A 12,290-nucleotide genomic window follows, 5' to 3' on the forward strand; every position below is an offset into this window, starting at 1 on the left:
GGAAACTAAGAAGTTGGGGGCATGAGGGGCTGGCTGCCCTGTGCGAAACAGCACAACAATGGGGCCTCCAGGTATCCATCCCACCCACCCACTCCCCAGGATCGTACGTGGGACCAAGCCAGCGGCATCCACCCGTGTGGACACCATGGCTCGGGGCAGCGGGACTCTGGAGGGACCTGGGCCAGACACGGCCACTATCCATCAATGGGGGACCGCAATGGCCCACATGGCTCAGCACCGAGAGAGGAGCCAGCACCCTGACCCTTGCCAAGACCCGGAAGGGACATGGATTCACTGTGCTGAGTCACCACAGGACCACGTGGCGCCTGGCACGAACAGTCAGCTGTGTCATCCTGGCCTGGGCAGTGAGCACCTGCCCACGGGAGGCTGCATGGCCGGGCGGGGACCCAGGAGCCAGGCCCTGGGCACACCCACCACACAGATGAGTGGAGAGCCCATGGGAGGGAGCCTCTGCCCACAAGGCTGGCATCCCACAGGGGTGCCTGTTCGAGTCCTGGCCGCTCCACTTCCTGTCCAGCTCCCTGTTACACCACCCAGGAGAAGCAGTGGAAGACGGCCCAAGGGCTCAGGTTATTGTGCCCACGGGGCAGACCTGCAAGCAGCTCCTGGCCCAGCCCAGGCTGCTGTGGTCATCCCGGGAGTGACCCACCGGATGGAAGATTCTGGGTGTCCCCGCCTCTCTGCAACTCTGCCTTCTCAGATAAGCAAAGCCACAGCTGTGTGACTCTGTGGACAGGCAAGTCCAGAGGCAGGAAGCAAATGGCCCTCAGGGAGCGGGGGATGGAATGTTCTGGAATCAGAACTGGTGGCTACACATCATTGGGAAGGCTCTGCCGCTGAAACACAGGGTTGTGTACGGGGTGGATTTTATCATCACAAACCTGAGCCCAAACTGCGTAATTCTGTAAAAAGGGTCTTCACACAGTTTCTAGAAAATGTCTATTGCTGAAGAAAAACGCACGTTTCGAAATTCCTTTGCAGCAAAGCAAGAAGCAAGTTTAACTACTTAATCCCATTTTTCCATGGATATCTCACATCCCCTTGCATATGTAAAATTCCAGAATATGACAACCAACTGCCGGGGGTGGAATGCTGAGTGGCGCAGACAGCTGCTTCGAGACGGGGGACCCAGCAAAACGAGTTTCTGTGGGTGACATCTGTGTTCACCACCTTGGTCATGAGGGTGGGCTCGGCTGCTGGCACGTGGCCTGGCACCAGCAAACCACAGGCTGCTTCAAGCCAAGTATCCATCCACCCATCCATCCACCCATCCACCCATCCATCCACCCACCCATCTACCCACCCATCCACCCACCCACCCATCCATCCATCCACCCACCTACCCACCCATCCACCCATCCATCCACCCACCCACCCATCCACCCATCCACCCATCCATCCATCCACCCACCTACCCACCCATCCACCCACCTACCCACCCATCCATCCACCCAAAAATCACATTTACAGAGAAAATAAGACACAAAGATCTATCTGCTCACTGCCCACCTGCGTGGGAGGCCAGGATGGGCTTCCCAATTGTGTCCCAGTCCAGCCCTGGGCGCCCACTAGGACAAGGCTGTCACAGCTCTGGCGGTAGCCATGCAAGCATGCTGCTTCCCCTGCGATCCAGTGAGGCTTGGGACCTGGAAGCTGGTCCACCCACAGGTGGATGTGAAACCCAGGGCTGGAGAACCCCACAACTGCGCCCACATGGTGAGGAAGCGGGGCAGGGCCCAGGACCAGGGTCCGTGGCCGTGAACTTGACAGTCACTCCGCTCCTTAGCCCAGATCCTCTTGCTGAGGCACCCAGCTTGCTGTGTGTGTTCCACTGCCCGACCACCACTTGTCTCAAGCTCAAACAGGAAATGAGACACAGGGTCAGCCACCAAGGGACACACGGTCCTGTCACCAATGGAAACAAGTTCCCTGCCGACGGGGTGGGCACTGGCGTCATGGCTGAGGGTACTTGGGACACCCGCCACATGCCACATCTGCTCCCAACCCCAGCTCCCTGCGGGGCAGCAGGAGGACCCCAACTGGCAGGCCATTGCCACTCCCTGGGGAAACCCAGCTCCAGCTCCCGACTCCTGCCCTGGGCCTGGCCCTGCTCCAGCGCCCGGCTCCAGCTCCCGACTCCTGCCCTGGGCCTGGCCCTGCTCCAGCGCCCGGCTCCAGCTCCTGACTCCTGCCCTGGGCCTGGCCCTGCTCCAGCGCCCGGCTCCAGCTCCTGACTCCTGCCCTGGGCCGGGCCCTGCTCCAGCGCCGGCCGTTGGCCTGGCCCAGCCAGAGCTCCCTGATTGGGAGCTCAGAGATCCGAGAGATGTTCAGTGGGACAGGCAGGAGGCAGAAACAAAATGTGCGTGGAGGGGAGGACGGATGACTGACGCCTAGCCATCCACCCTGCCACGTACTTTCTTAACATTTGCATTTATTCATTTGAAAAGCACAGAGACAAACAGACACAGAAGAGAGGTGTTTTATTTTTAGGGTTCACTCCCCAGTTGCCCACAACACTCAGGGCTAGGCCAGACTGCAGCCAGGAGCCAGGAGCTCCAGCCGGGTCTCCCACGAGGGGGAGAGGGGGCCGTGCACCTGTTACCCCCCCCGGGTATGCACATGAGCGGGGAGTTGGATCACAAGCTACACGGCAGGGTGAGACAGAGTGTCACACAGTGTCACACAGTGTCGGCCTGCTGTGCTGAGCTGCTGCGCCACTCCCGGTGGAATCTTATGCAGCCATGACAACTGCTACCACGGGCTGACCCGCAAGAGCCGGGCGCTGCAGGAGGGACACCAGGTGCAACAGGCCACGTGGGCAGGAGACGTCCAGAGACGGGGAGCAGCTGGCAGCTGCCAGGGGCTGAGGCGTGACGGCTGGAAGGGTCCCTTCCAATGGGACGAATGTGTTGTACAAACACAGGAGACGGTTGCACAACATGGACAGTGCGCTGAGTGTTACCAATGGTGAATTTTACTTCCTGCGCGCCTCACCACAATATAAACGGACACTCCTTCAACATACACACACCTCAACCACCACACACAGCAAGGCTTTCCCCAAGTGACACTGGGACAGTCCCTGCCTTCTGAGAAGATGGGGTACCCCAATCTCCTGCTCTTCCAGAAAAGCGGGCAGGGCAAGAAAAATAGGAGGCGACGGGGCTGGCGTCGGCGCACAGAAGGTTAAGGCTGCATTCCATATCGGGGTGCTGGCTGGTGTCCTGCCTGCCCCAACTCCCACCCAGCTCCCTGCCTGTGGCCTGGGAAAGCAGTCGAGGACGGCCCAAAGCCTTGGGACCCTGCGCCCGTGTGGGAGACCCCGAAGAAGTTCCTGGCTTTAACCTGACTGCAAGCATTTAGGACAGTGAACCACAGGATCGAAGATTTCCCTCAAATCCTGTCTGCTACACATACGCACACGTATACACACATATGTATACACACACACACTCTCTCTTCCAGCAAAGAGGAGATGGCCAGGCTGGAGGCGCAGTGTGGCAGAGGCGCGGCCGCACGCCCCTGGGTCGCGTGCTGGGCAGGGAGGCGGAAGGGGCCTCTGGCGGCTGCTTGGTTTATATCAGGCCATAATTGTGGAAGGCGCATGTTTATCGGATGAAATCATTCCACAGCTCGGAGCAGAGGCCACAGCTACGGCGGAGCCAGGGCGTTTCCCTGGACTCAGCGTAAGGGCAACGACCCCAGGGAGCTATGGCAAAGACACCGAGGCGTCCAGCAGCCCTTGCCAGTGGGCGGCCAGGGGTGAGAGGACCCCCTCAAAACTCTGCGACTTGGCAAGGTGGGACGACTTGGAGTCCCCGCCAGCACAGAGCAGGACGTCATCAGGACACCTCGCAGCAGCCGAGGATAGAGGATAACGCGGCTCGGGGACAATCGTCCGGGAGCATGGCGCCAGGTGGGAAGGGCCCCCCTGAGGTGTGTGCCCAGCCACACCCCCTAACCTGACCGGGCAAACACGGCTGTGGGCTGTGCTAGGCTACGCTGGGGTCAGACTCACTTGGCGGCAAGACAGCCTGGAAGAGGGGTGCCTGGAGGGGCGTGGCCCCCTGCCAAGGACCTGAGACAGGGAGGCCCCTCCCTGGAGCTGCCCACACTTCTGCCAGCCAGACGCACGTACAGAGCAGGAAAGAGAAATGAATGGAAAACTGACTTCCAAAATGCTTGTCCCGGTGACAAGTCTGAAGGCGAGAACCACAGGAACCAGCGGCTTCAGCCTCATCTCCCCTGCGCGTGGCCAAGCACACCGTCGCCTGCTGCCCCCAGCCGGTGCACGAGCCGGCGGCCAGGACGGCATCTCAGCAGGCGTGCTAACCCGCACACGGCACTGCCCACTGCCGGAAGTCAGGGAGCTGTTGGGGAGCCCTGTGTCGGCCAAGGCCTTCCTTGGGCACCCAGGAGAAGTCCTTCCCAAACTGTCCCATCGCTGCCACCAGTTCTACGCCCACAGGGCCTCAGTGGAAACATGTCTCCTTCCTCCTCTGTCCCACTGGGTCCTGGCTGGGCTGAGCTGGCCGCACCACCAAGCCCCAGGCACTAGCCAGGGCCACTGCTTCTGAGGCTTGCGGGCCACACGCTTCAGGCACATCCCTGACCTATCTTCTGTCATCGGGCGGGGACAGAAGCTGGTCCTACAGGGACCCAGGCTTGCACAGGAAAGCTCAGGGGAGCTTGCAGCCTACCCCGGGTGACTTGGCAGCTGGTGGGCACATGAGTCCCTGGACAGATGCTGCTCAGGGTCCGGGGATGCCCCGAGCGGGGGAAGTCAGGGGTCAGAATTCCTGTGGCCAGGGGCGTGCCCAGAGGGGACAGGCCAGGGGCCTGCCCAGTGCTAAGGGAGGGAGCAGGGGCAGTCAGGCAGGCCTGGGAACAAGCAGTCCAGTGTGGCCCGGGGGCGGGGGCGGCGCTGAGGCAGGCAAGGTCAGGACCCTGCAGCCTGCCTGGGCAGCCCTGGGTGGGGGAGGAGGGCCAAGGCAGGGACACGAGGACCCAAGTGTGCTTCAGGGGACATTAGCTCCTGCAGCGGTCGGGGGAGGAGTAGGGGGTACAGGTGCAGCAGCTCCTGGTACGTGCGCGTGGAGGGAGTACTCACGGTGCCCTGCACTGGGGACAGCAAACGGGGGTGAAGCCACAGGGCACGCCTGGACTCTGAGTCCCACAGAGGCTCCTAAAGGAAGTTGCCCCCCACCTGCCAATCACAGAGACCTTGGGGGTCGTGTCATTCCCTGCTGGGGGGACAGGGAGGTGCCACCCACAGACCCAGGACAGTGTCCCCATAGAGGGGCACCTCACAGGCCCCCAGGGATACCTGGCTGGGGTGTGGGCGGGGCAAGTCTGGACTACCCACAGGGCCTGCAGGGCCTATAGACCAAGCCTACCTTCCCACCATGGCCTGAGGCCTAAGGCCCTTCAGATCTTCTGGGTTTATTATGTCTGCATATCCACAAGGAGGCATCTCAGGGGCTGGACCCCAGATGAAACAAAACAAACATTTGCCTCATATCCGCAGGCAAGTCTACAGGTCCCCTTCAGAGGGCTGGGGGCGAGCCCGCAGGCACTTACAGACCACCTTCAGCCCCTACAGGACACCCTCAGGGGGTTAGGGCAAGCTTGTAGGTTACCACCCTCAGGGGACTAGAGACCATCTTCAGGGGGCTGGGGTGGGTTTAGAGGGGCAATCAGGACTCACTTATTTCTAAGATTGAGACAGGTGACATGGGTACAGGGAGAACGGGGGTGGGGAGGAGAGAGAGAAGCTCTTTTATCTGCTGGTTCACACTCTAAATTTCTGCACCAGCCAGGCTGGAGCCAGGAGCTGTAGCTGGGTCTCTCCTGTGGGTGGAGGGGACGCAAGGACCTGAGCCACCCCTGCGGTCCTTCCAGGAGCACCTCACCTCAGACGGCAGGGACACTGGACCAAAGGTGTCACTTCCGGGTTCATGGGGTGCCACCCACCAAGGGTGCCCTCCCATGCTCTCCTCACTGGCCCTGTGCCCCTGCACACCCGCCCACCCCCCGCCAGCAGCCTGTCGACACGCCATGCACCTGCTTCCCTGGTAACTCACCCCGCCCCCTGAAGGCCAAGTGCAGCAAGTGGTGGCTGAGGTCGGCAAGTAGGTGCTCCAGGACAACCCCCAGCCCTCATCCACACCTGTGCAGGCTCAGGTCCCGTCCTGACACATGCAGCTTGCAGGGAACCCACGACCTGCGCCAGGCCTCAACGCCCTGCAGTCCCTCCCACACAACGGATGCCACAGAGCCCATGGAGGGGACAGCCCAGCCAGGGACGGGGGGCCCCACAGCATCGCAATTAGGCAGGGCAGCAGCTGTGACACACGTGTGTACAACCATCACTGCCATTTTACACCATTCTCACCACCCCAAAAAGAAGCCCTGCGCCCCAAGCCATTGCCTCCCCCCAAAATTCCTTGGGGTTCACTGCCGGTCTCCAGCTTCTGGCTCCCACACGGCGGGGAGAGGGAACACACTGATGACTCCTTTCCCCAAAGCACCTCTCTTCGTGGGGTGATGGCCGAGGTTGCCAAGCGCAGAAGACACGGGACCAGCACGCGCCGCCCTCCCCACTGGCCTGTCCCTGGAAAGCTCAGCACCCTCATGGATTTAGGAGGAGAGGGCCGCCTGCAACAGCCTGCACGTGGGGACACAACACAGCTCTCCCACGCGCGAGGCTGAGGCTGCTACCTGCCGCAGTGTCCCTGCGGGGCCACGCTGCTGGGGTGACAAACCGCGCTTCTTGACAGCAGGAAGAGAAACACAAGACCAGGCGCAGTGCTACAGGGGCAGGTGCTGCGCTGGGATGGCCCAGGCCCTTGGGGCCCGCCACCCCGAGGGCCACATCTGGGGCACATCTGGGGGAGTGTCAGGAGATGGGGATTCCTTACCCGCCCCCACCTCTGTCAGCACAACTTTCCAACAAACAAGTCAATCGCACCGGGGAGGACCACAATCTTTACCTCACACTCAAAGCCAGAATAAAACACAACTGTCCCCCTGACTCTGCCACAGCACTCAGAGCGACAGGGAGAGAGGGAGGGAGATTCCCAGCTGGTACTCGCCTCCCAGACATCCCCGACACTGGGGATGGGGCCAGGCCAAGGCCAGGGGCCAGGTCGGCTGTGGAGGGACCCGAGCACTTGGGGGAGTGCCTGCTGCCTCCCAGGGGGCTCTCAGCAGTGAGCCGGACACCCCGAGGGGCAGCCAGGTCCTTGGTGGGCGCCCTGGGCCCTGTGACTTCCATAGGCCACAGGGTGACCAAGGGAGAACCAGGAGGTGAGGACCGAGGCCCCGCACCCTGGGCTGGCTGCTCTCCTAGGGACTCTGGTGTCTAGAACCTTCCTACCTGTGCTGGCAGGGTGGGGCACTGCGGGCTGGCAAGAACTGCCACGCAGCACACTGCAAGGAACCGTTCATGCCTGCACGTCACCACTGCCCTCACCTTCTGTGAGAAACACAGCCCGTGCCCACCTGTCTGCCTAGGGCTTTGCACGGCCCAAACCATGCCAGCTGGGCTGCAGGCATTCAGGTAAGAGAGTGGGAGAGCAAGCCAGCTGTGTGGGCAACCACCTGAGTGGGACCACCTGTCCCCCTGCCCGCCCTGGCTGCCCTCTCCTCTCCCTCTGACGGGCACCTCTGCTTGAGGGCATCACGTGGGAACACCCAGGACATCCCAGCCACCTCCACAATCACCGGGAAGCCTGGAGGCCCCAGGGCCACTGCATGGGACCCTGGCCAGTCTGGGTATCCCAGCATCGACCCTGGGTCCTGGCATGGGACAGTTACAGAGAGGACCTCCCACCAGTACACACACACGCCCCAGGCCTCACCCGAGAAGAACTTGCCCACGTCCAGGCTGCCACAAGAGCTGCTCAAGCGCTCCACCCCCACGCAGGGCCACTCACGGATGTCCACAGACTGGCCTTCCCCCTAACCTAACTGCCTGGGGGGCTGCTTCCGCTACCCTCAGGGTCGCCCGAGGGCCAGCCCTGCCTCAGGCTCCCAGCCACTGCATTCCTCTCCGCAGAAGACAGCGGAAGACCTTCCAGAAACTTCTGCTTTTCCAATCACCTGTGGCATAACGGGGCTAACGGGTCCTGCCTGGCCTTCCATGGCCACGCTGAGGGCAGAGCCTGCCCCAGGCTCTGTCTGCCAGCTTTGTCCACTGAGCACACTTGAGGTCCCCAGTCTGAACCCTAAAATATGAGGGGGGTCTTCATCACGTCCACACAGCAGAGGTTCCGGGTTGGATCCCCAGCTCCGGCTCCTGGACCCCGCCACCCACGAGGGGGACCCGGATGGAGCTCCTGGCTCCCAGCTCTGGCCTGGCCCAGGTCTCACTGTTGAGGAGGGAAAATTAGCAGCTATGGAACGCTATCAAACACACCATTTTCTCGAAAGTTCGTGGAACATATTCAAGATTTAAAAAAATATGTATATATATATATACAAACTATGATGCAGCGAACTCGGAAATTCTCGGCACCAAATGAAGCGACTTTGACATTCCATTTTCCGTGGACTTTCCCTAGTTTCCTTGGCTGGGTGCTTTCCCTTGGGAAAGGCCACAGCTCCAGCCGACCCTCCCACGGGGCGGGGGACAGACGTGGCTGTCTTATCTGCCCGCCCCGGCGGTGTGACATCCAGCCAGCATGACTCCCGTCACAAAGCCCCTTTTCCATTTCACAGGGAGTCAGACAACACACCGAGCCGGGTCCCCAAACGTCACCTGATGACCTCCTAAACACTATCCATTTCCTAAAGGAAAGACCTCTGTATTTGAAGGCTCAAGTGTCAGGGCGGAGCGGAAACAGATCTTCAGTGTGCTGGGTCACTCCTCACAGGCGTGCATCAGCCGGTCAGATCAAAGCGGGGTCCTCGGGATGGCAGGGCTCCCAGTTCTCAGGCCAGCACCTGCTTCTTTCCTGCACTTCGGAAAGGAGCTGGACCGGAAGTGGATCATCCGGGACTTGAACCAACAACTTAGATGTGAAGTGGGATTGCCAAGAGGAAGTTTAACCCACAGCGCCACAACAGCCCCATGAGCTTCAGAAGGCAAAGGCGACGGCATCCCAGAGATGGGGTCTTTGGAGGTCCTGAGGCAGGAACCCCATGCACACGGCTGGTCAAGACAGTGGCACCCAAGGGGACTGCAGCTGCCCACAGTGGCGGCTCCAGGCCTTCTGCCTGAACCAGGGCACTCGGGGAGCTGCCACCTCCCCCACTCTGCAGCACTGTGTCCTGGCCATCCTAAGTCACAGGTGGCTGCTGCAGCCGTGAACAGCCAGGAGCCAGGAAGCATTCCCCACGTGCACACACACCCCCAACAGGGGAAGCAGGGCCGGGCCGGGCTGGGGCCGGAGACAGCCCAGGACAGCTCACTCCCTGCTCCCACGAGTCCCCGGGGCCAGCCCCTGAATTTGTCACAAGCCCGGCTAGCCAAGGGAAGTGAGTCGCACCAGGACGCCGGCACTGGCTGCGTTTGGGGCGGGTGAGGACCGTGCAGAGGCCAGCAGTGGTGGGCTGTGAAGAGACAGGGCCCTTTGTTCTGCCATGCCGGGGACGGCCAGGGCAGGAGACAAGGGCCTGTCTTGCTCTCCGGGGAGAATGCGTCTGGGAGGCTGAACGGCAGGGCCGGCCGGGGGCTGCCTGGCACGCTGTCGGGTGGGGATGGCTGGGGAGGGATGCGGGACACACAGAGGGCAGGTGGTGGGAGCACCCGGAAGGTCCTGCAGAGCACGTCGCCTCCTGGGGAGGGGCAGGGGAGGGCGAGGGCAGAACTGAAACAGTGTCCACTCGGAAGGGGCCGGTTGGACCACCTCTAATCTCGGGAGGAGAGTACCAGCCGGCCCAAGCCGAGGACACGGCCTCCCCAGAGACAAGGGACAAAGACGCCCACCGGCACCTCCACCGCCACTTCCTCCTCTGCTGTCCAGTTCCCCCTCCTTATCTACCCCGTCCCCTCGAGATTAGAAACTGCCGCCCTGGCAGAACCCTGGGGGCTGCCCGCCTCCCCCAGCCCAGCCCCCGTGCAGTGGCAGCTCCAGAGCCGGTCCCTGGCCTGAGCCACCCACGGCACCAAGTGGGGACGGCAGCGGGCTAGGGGAGGGGGGACCACCAGCGCCTAACGCATGGAGGCCACACGTGCCCACAGCGTTCTCCAGCATGGTGAGAGCGCGCTGTGGGCGTGTGCACGTCCACTCAAGGTCCCGGGGAAGCCTCGAGTGGGCCGACCCCTGTGCCCAGCCGGGAGCAGGACCGCGGGCGGGGAGATGCAGCACCGCGGCCATAGTTCCTGCCTGGAACTCCCCACTGCCCCTCAGCCTGGACAGCAGGTGGGACGTGCCGCTAGCCCCCTCTTCCCAGGAAATTCGCTGGAATCCCCCTCGTCCCCACGCTTCCATTGGCTGCCGCTTCACTCCCGGAAAAGCAGGTGGCCAGTTCCCGCGGCCGTGCGGGGGACACCCCGAGAAGCCCACTGCCCAGCCACAAGCCTCTGAATGACCGGGGCTTCCCGGCACAGAGTGCAGCCAGAGCTTTTTAGAGCAGGTGCACTCGGCAAAAAACAAACAAAAAAACCCCAGAAACAACATCATGCTGGACTGGGAGACAGGGTGTGGGGCGCCCTCCTGGGCTGTGGGGACCTACAGAGAGATGGGGTATGGGCACCCTCCCGGGCTGTGGGGACCTGAAGGCACACAGGGTGTGCGCTACAGGCGCCAAGGGCAACGAGGCGGGTCATGGCGCAAAGCTACAAGGCCCTAGGTTAGGCTCTGCCCACTCTGCAGGGGACAGACCGAGCATGGACTGCCAGTCCAGTGCTCCCCACCCCATGACCAGGGTGGCAGAGAGAGGAGACCTGTGCAGGCTGCAGGGTCCGAAGCCTCCGGTCCTGCTTCCAGGGAGGGCCTGGCAGGGGTCTCGCCCGTAGTCCCTCTCTGCAGCAGGCATGGCCAGCCAGGCCACATCCACCTCCTGTGTGGCAGCCCTAACACTGGAGGGACGGGCTGTTCCTTCCCTCTGCCCCTTCACACACCAACTGGCCGCCTGGGCAGGTGAAGGGTTCCCAGAGAGCAGAGCAGACACACCCACCCTCACCTGTCAACTCTCCACCGCACCCCATCTGGGGTTCTGGTCACAGCCCTCCCGATAGCCCAGGTGCCCGGGGAACAGGGCTGCTGGGCACCTGAGGACAAGGAGGTAGGGGCTGGGCGCTGCCAGGCAATGTCCCACACACACTCACACTAACCCTCCCTGTGGCCCCGCAGATCTGCAGCACGTATGGCCACAGGGGAGACATGTTTCCACTTAACGCAGACTCCGGGGAGCTGGGGTCGGCGCGCCCACTGGCCGCCTTGGGCCCCGCTGGGGACCCTGCCACTGCTCCCTCCCTCCCAGGGACCCCAGACCCAGGAAAACACGGGACTCCCAGGACAGTGAGGCCCGCCTGCAGGGCGCTGGGATGCACCCTGGGGTCACTGAGTCATTGCGTGGGAAGGCAGGAAGCAGATAAATCAGGAGGGGAGAGTGGGGGCTGCACCCCAGTATCTACCAGTGGGAGGGAGATTGCACCCCAGTATCTCTGGGCAAAAGAAAGGTGGCTACACTCCAATATTTCCTGGCAGGAGGGGGTGCTGCACCCCAGCATCTCCTGACATGAGTGGGAGCCGCATCCCAGTATCTCCCGGCGTGAGACACTTGCACCTAGCAAGAGTGGGGGGCTGTGCCCCAGTATCTCCGGGCAGGAAAGGGGACTGCACGCAAGCATATCCCGGCAGGACTGGGGGCTGCACCCCATTATCTCCGGGCAGGGACTGGGTTGCACCCCAATGTCTAACGGCGGGACTCGGTCCCTGCTACTCGCCTCCCCGCGGACCCCACACCCGCCCGACCTCCTCTGGGGGTCCGCGACCTGGCCCTCACACCATCTCCGCCATCGGGGGGGGGGGGGGCCCGCGCCCCGGCCCCGCGGCCTTCTCGAACACGCACCCCGTTTCCTGCGACGCCCCCCCATGACCGCCGAAGCCACGTCCTCTGCGCGTGGGCGGCTCCAGGACCGACCCCCCGCGATCGCCAGCCGGCAGTCCGCCCGCCCGCACTCACCTGGGCCTCGGCCGTCCTCGCCCCGGCCGGGTCCGCCCGCGCCCGCCGCCGCCCGGGCCGCTCCGCCCCGCCGCTCCCCCGCGCTCGGCGCTTCCGGGTTCCGGCCCCGCCCCGCCCCCTCCGCGAGCCCCGCC

At 62.8% G+C, this 12,290-nt stretch overlaps 1 protein-coding gene across 1 annotated transcript in view; it reads right to left on the reverse strand.

Annotated features, from left to right (window-relative positions):
* Positions 1 to 12,269, reverse strand: part of MYO9B (myosin IXB) — a 60,720-nt gene extending 48,451 nt beyond the window's left edge. Inside the window, exon 1 of the mRNA XM_058658177.1 lies at positions 12,157 to 12,269. The gene's annotated coding sequence lies outside the window, so the exon portion shown is untranslated. The remainder of the gene's footprint in view (positions 1 to 12,156) is intronic.
* Positions 12,270 to 12,290: the final 21 nt, after the last annotated feature.

The sequence above is a fragment of the Ochotona princeps genome, chromosome 33 (assembly GCF_030435755.1).
Source record: "Ochotona princeps isolate mOchPri1 chromosome 33, mOchPri1.hap1, whole genome shotgun sequence".
In the NCBI taxonomy this organism is placed as follows: Eukaryota; Metazoa; Chordata; class Mammalia; order Lagomorpha; family Ochotonidae; genus Ochotona; species Ochotona princeps.